Source organism: Fukomys damarensis, unplaced genomic scaffold (assembly GCF_012274545.1).
Source record: "Fukomys damarensis isolate Sample0158 unplaced genomic scaffold, DMR_v1.0_HiC HiC_scaffold_39, whole genome shotgun sequence".
NCBI lineage: Eukaryota > Metazoa > Chordata > Mammalia > Rodentia > Bathyergidae > Fukomys > Fukomys damarensis.
The window spans coordinates 88,274,186-88,280,185 of record NW_022900951.1 but is presented as its reverse complement, the minus strand read 5'-3'; the positions used below and the strand labels follow the sequence as shown (position 1 = coordinate 88,280,185).

At 43.9% G+C, this 6,000-nt stretch overlaps 2 protein-coding genes across 7 annotated transcripts in view; one reads left to right on the top strand and one right to left on the bottom strand.

The window, feature by feature from the left end:
* Positions 1-386, bottom strand: part of Trpc5os (TRPC5 opposite strand) — a 97,815-nt gene extending 97,429 nt beyond the window's left edge. For all 3 annotated transcript variants that reach the window (XR_002024691.1, XM_010603092.1, XM_010603090.1), the window contains exon 1: positions 265-386. The gene's annotated coding sequence lies outside the window, so the exon portion shown is untranslated. The remainder of the gene's footprint in view (positions 1-264) is intronic.
* Positions 1-6,000, top strand: part of Trpc5 (transient receptor potential cation channel subfamily C member 5) — a 294,853-nt gene that overhangs the window by 219,427 nt on the left and 69,426 nt on the right. The window lies entirely within an intron of this gene.

The window sequence follows — 6,000 nt, the reverse complement described above, 5'->3', positions numbered from 1 at the left end:
TGCACTCATATTCAATCTTGGGGGGGCGGCTGGACTCTCAGTTCCACGAAACATTCGTAAAAGTGGGACAGCAGAGCCTCCCTGTCGCCCAGAAGGAAGCTCTTGCTCGCTCTCAGCTGCCAGAGGCCAAGGCGCAAATATGGTTGACCTGGCATCTTAGAACCAGCTCGTCGGCCACGCGGCCTCGGAGAGTTTCCAGCGTGAATTTACCAAGGAAAACACCCCCCAGCTTCCCCCGGCAGCATAGTGCTCCCCAAGATTTACCTTGGCGCGGACAACGAAGGTGTTCAGGACTCAATAGGTGTGAGGAAACTCCTGCTTCCAGTTCCAAACGGTCCGAGACCCTAGCAGCGGGCAGCCATCACCGCCGCCATCTTAGGGCAAGAAGAGCGTGGGGACGTTGAGACTTTCCACGGTGGGCGTGGTGGTGCCGTCCACTGGGGGGCGTGGGGGACGTGGTAGTACACCTTCTTGAGGGGCGGGGGCGCTGTTGCCAGTGCCTGGGAGGCTTGAAGCAGGTGGATGACAACTTCAAGGCCATCCTGGGCGACTTATCTCTGCCTCAAAATGAAAATAAACAAAGGCCATGAGTTCAAGCCTCAGTACAGGTGGTGGAAGATCCAAAATATAGAGAGTTCTGTGTACGTTTTGACTGTGGCTGTCACGATTACAGCTACAGAAATGCCTCGAGCTCCTACAGAATTCAGGTGAAAAGAGGAACCATGTGTAATTTGGAGGGAAAAGAGTTCTGTGTGGGTCATCTATTTGTGCAGCCAAGAGGAAATGCACCTACTGGGCAGCTGAAAATCCAGGTCTGAATTTTATCAGGGAGGGAGAGAGAATTTTTTTTATTTTAACACAGCACATGCCTTCAAAGTCCTTTGATGTGTGAAATGACCCATGCAATAGTGTTCCTCCCCTACAGAAGCTTACACTCTGCTAATAAGACTTTGTCACAGGCTCTACAAATAAGTATAACACAAGGCAGGCTCTGAGAGGTACCAACTGGAAGAGCAAAGTTGTCTGAGCTTAAGGAGGAGGGAGGGGTCTCCTCTGGCTGGAGCAATCAGGGAAGACTTTCAGAAAAAAACGATAACATTCTCCAATGATTTCATGGTTTTCTTTTCAGCTTTTCCTTAGGACCCTAATGCCTGCTGATTGTTCCCATTTCTGAATGCCCTAAGTTCCCAAAGTGCAGTACCTCGGGAGAAAGTGGTGAGATTGTCCTAAAATTAAATGAACCCAGACTGAATGACTAACTTATATTCTGCCTCTTCTTTTATAAAATGGTAACCGGAGATTAAAGAGGCATGGACTTCTTTTCATATCTTTGCTTGGCAAAATAATCTCTGGATTTGCAGGGGAGTGGCTTTAACCAGTCTGTGAGAGCCAACCATCTGGGAACCTGGCATGTTCACCATCTATACTGCTTACAAGAGCATCTGAATGCAGCTGTCATTGTCCCTTTCACTTGTTTCGCAGCAGTTAGACTGATGTAACAAGGAGCTTCTGCAGGCTAGAATCAACAAGGCTAGGCTCAGAGCAGGTATTCCAAAGTACTTCTAGAAGGGCTTAACTTCGTTGCTTGCAGTTAGCAAGCAAAATCCTGTTCTGCCTTGGGATCAGCATGTGACACAGGCAGTAAATTCAATTGATTATTTACACAGCTGTAGGAACAAAAATCACATACAACAGACTGGTGAGAGGCTAAGGAGACAATTCTTGCTGCATGAACGAAGTCAGAACACTGCTGAGGTAAAATCCAAGCTATTTGTTAGGTTTCTGGTATGGTATCCAGTCAGGCTCTTTCTTGTAGAACCTGCCACTCTTCCTGTCAAAAGTTATTCCTAAGAGGGGCAAAGAGCTATTGAGTCCCTCCATGTAAAATACAGCTTTATCTCGAAGGAAAGAAAATTGAGGCTTTTTCAAAGTTTCTGTGCTTTATGGAAAAATACTATAATTTGTAGCCCTTGCCTAGAAGTATTAGAAAATTGAAACATTACAAAGTGAACAACTATATTTAAAGGCCTAGCACATTTGTGTAGAATATTTGGACAGATGTGAAAATGGGTCCTATACTGATCTGGCTGGGGCTAAATCAGCTCTCTAAGATATTTAGTGCGTCCTCTGTGTCCTTAGCTAGGCCCCTCTTTTGTTGTCGTGTTTTTGTTTATTTATTTTACCTTTCCTAGCTGCTGCTGAAGAGCCCAATCTAGGGAAAGCCCCGTCATTTCCTGACTTGGCTGGTAGGCAGGTCCCTTAGCTGGATAGTATGATATACCCAATCTGGGGTATTTAATAGCTTAATATATTGCAACTTCCTACAAACATAAATATAGTATCACTCACTGCCTTAACCCAAAGACACTTCACTGTGGCAAGGCCAATGGGAAAGATGTTAGGACATACAACTCACTGCATTTTTCAGATTATACCATCCATAGATTATCAGTAAGTGCAGTGTTTAAGAATTTGATCTATGATTTTGCAGCTGAACTTAAGTGGGTGGGGGGCAAGGGTGGGTCTACCGTCACATGACAGGCTGATGCCACTCCTGCCCACTTATTCCCTGTCCCTGCTTGCTGGGGTGGCCCAGCAACCCCATTCTTCACAGTCTCACAGCAGTTGCAGTGCTCCCCTGGATGGCACCAAAAGTGATATGAACAGGGCATAATGATAATACAAAGGAAGTTTCCTGGAGACAGCAATACCTGAGTGGACCACTAAAAGAGATGTAGAACTTGTCTAGGTACAGGGCTGGAGAGGGAATAGGAGTGAACAGCTGAAGTAAAACAGACAACAGGACTGAAGGCATAGAGGTAAAAAGAATGTAACTTGTCTGGGGAACAGTCTTGAGATGACTGAATCTTGAACTGCAAAGTTGTCAATGCCAAGAGATGAGGCTGGAGAGTTAGGCCAGAGTGAGAGTAGATCAAAATGACCTAGTCTTGGGTCACTATAAATAGTACAGACTCATTTTAATAGCAATGGGGAACCATAAGCTGTTGGGAGATAATTGATATGAAGTAGTTTAATAGAGTGGTTAACACTATAGCATCTACAGTTTACATTAGTTCAACTCCTGGCTTTTCTCTTACCAGCTGTGTAACTTCCATTAAGTTTTCTAATCCATCAAATGTGGAATGTCTTTTATTTATTTGTTCTTTTATGTTTCTTCCAACAGTATTTTGTAGTTTTCAGTGTGTAAGTCTTGCACTTCTTTTCATAAATATATTCCTTAGTAGGAATTGTAGTTTTCACAGTATTATAAATGGATGGGGGGGAGTTCTAGGTATTGAACCTAGAGTCTTGTGTACTTTAGGCAAGCACTCTAGCCCTGAGCTTTAGTCTCAGCCCCCCAGTTTGTGTGAAACAAGGTCTTAGTAAGCTATTAAAAGGTGGCCTTGAATTGTTTTATCCTCCTGCCTTAAGCTCCCACGTAGCTTAGATTACACTAATGTGCCACTATGCCAAACGTAAATGGAATTTCTTTCTTAAATTCAATTTAGGGCTGTTTATTGCTAGTGTGTAAAAACTGTCAAAAGCTTGGATGATAGGACACTGAAAACATTTTTCATTACGGACAATAGGACAAAGAGAGCATGTTGGGTCCCATGTGTACTATGACTAACAACTAACATTTCAAGATGTGTAAACACAAGCTTTCCCCAAAGCACAAGTATGGAGTATGCTGGGTTGCTCTTCACAACCAAGGATGTGGTTTCAAATGGTGAAGGGCAAGCCCATCTCCCTTTCCTAACATTAAAAAAAAAAATCCCCTTCAAGCTGTAGTGCTATTTGTCTCCTGATTTCCCTGCACTTAAGTAAATTTCTTCTGTACTTATTCTACTCTTGGTAAATTCTTTTAGCATCCACATTATCAGACTCCCATATGCTATCGAGCATGACATTTTGGTGACTCACATGAGGTGCCTCTCTCTTGGCTTCTCTTCACTATGGTACTTGTGTATAGTTGGCAGATTGACCCATCAACAACTGAAGGTCCCTGGCCAAGGTAACTCTGGGCTGTGAGCCCAGCCACTATGGCCCATCAGTATATGTGCTAAGGAGCTCCTTTTGGCCCTTTACAGAAAGCCTTATTTCCTGTTTGTTACTGAAAGACTCTGGCCAGAGCTACATTCCTATGTGACATGACAGTAGCAGAAAAATGAAATAGTCTGCAAGGGTAGTGGACCATTAATTCTTCCTGGAGTCATCTCCTCCTACATGTGGTACAGTTGGCAGCAGTAGCTAGTCCACTGCAAATTCACACATGGTGGGATCTCCATATCTCACATTCTGCCTCAGAGAGGGTCCTCTCCTAATACAGGCCTATTTTGGCCAGCACTGGTCATCGTCATTGTCTCATCATATTGGTCAGTTTTCATTGTCCTTTGGGTATTGGCCAAATGCAAAGAACTAATGATCTCCATCTCCTTTGCTCCTCAGTCATTGTTAGGGAGTCCAGCTTGATGACCCAGACATGTCAGGCCTCATTTCAAAGTGATTCCAAATTTATAGAACTGGGTCTCTATTTCTTCAAGTCTGAAAGGCCCTCCAATTGAAGGACATCCATGATCACGGGAGTTTTTACTTTCAGTCTCAGTTTCCGCTACTCACTCGGGGTGGCTGCAGAGCTTCAACAGGTGACCCTTGTCATGGGTCAGGAAACTTCTTTCTTGTGATTCACCCTTTGGGTGCCTTCTCAAAATTCAGCCCTCGGGCTCTTAAAAAGAAGCACCAGTGGGTGATTAGAGTGGAGCTGATGGCTATCCAAGTACTGAAACCAGGGGCATGGAAAGGAAGCAGCCTTCCCTGGCATAAGCTGAAATTTTCATTTTGTGTATTGGGAGAGTTGGTTGAGGCAGAAAGAGCAGGAGAGTCATACTGGCTTAGTGAAACTGTCATGATAGAGTCCTTGCTTTGATTGTGGCAGAAGAGATACAATTGACAGATTGCCAGTATATTGAGTATAATTGAGAGATCCACGTATCTCTCTGGCTGTATCTCTTGGTCTGAAAGCTTATTCTGTAGGCAGGCCATGTTGCAGAAAAATATTAGCTGCTTCTTTTACCTTCTTTATCCACCACTGACATTTGGTTTCTCTTTGACTTTCAGCAGTAACAGTTCTTTCTTTTAAAAACATAGTCCAGCCCAGATCCTCCTCTTTCCAACTACTTTTGGGAATGGCACTTGGAATCCAGTTTCTTCAGAGGAGCCACCAGCATGTTCACAACTGACACTAAACATCTCTTCTATCTTGAACTTGTTGCCTGAACTATTACCCTGTGTATGTTCTTTGTTTGTGGGGATCAAGTTTTCTTGTGCCTCTCTTGCAACCAAAGGAGTGTTTGTACCATTATTTACATTGGTACCATTATTGTGTATTAGTCCTCAATACACAAATTGCCCTGCCTCCAACAAGTTTTTCCCAGTTCCCCTTTAACCTTCGTTTTGTCAAAAGGGGCAATTACCTTAACTTCTCTCTTATTGCTATGGGAGTGGGAATTGTAGCTGAGTGGTTAAGCATATCCTCAAGTGCCTATCATATCCACTCCCTTAAGCTCTCGGAGGGCATTATCCAAATCTCTGCAGCCTTTAAGGCCTTACAAGACCTTGTAGATGCCCTAGCTGCCATGACCCTTCAAGGGTTGAATATGTTCACTGCAGCACAGAGGGGTGCATGACCTTGGGAGAACAATGTTGCTACTATTCTAACCAATCAGGCATTGTGCACTACACTGTAAGTACTCTCAAAGATCAGGCATCCCAATTGCAGAAATAAGGGCTCAACAGCTGACTGTCCTTGAAATACACTCGGGTATGGGTTTCCTGGCTATTACCCTTTCTTTGACCCCCAATGGGGGTATTCCACCTGCTCATATTAAGACTCTTTCTACCTAATTACCCCATAAAATTTATCTTTTCCAGCATCCAACAGATCCACCTAAAACAGTTGGCCTGAGAAGGCTTCCAGCTTCTTTCCACTATGGCAAACTG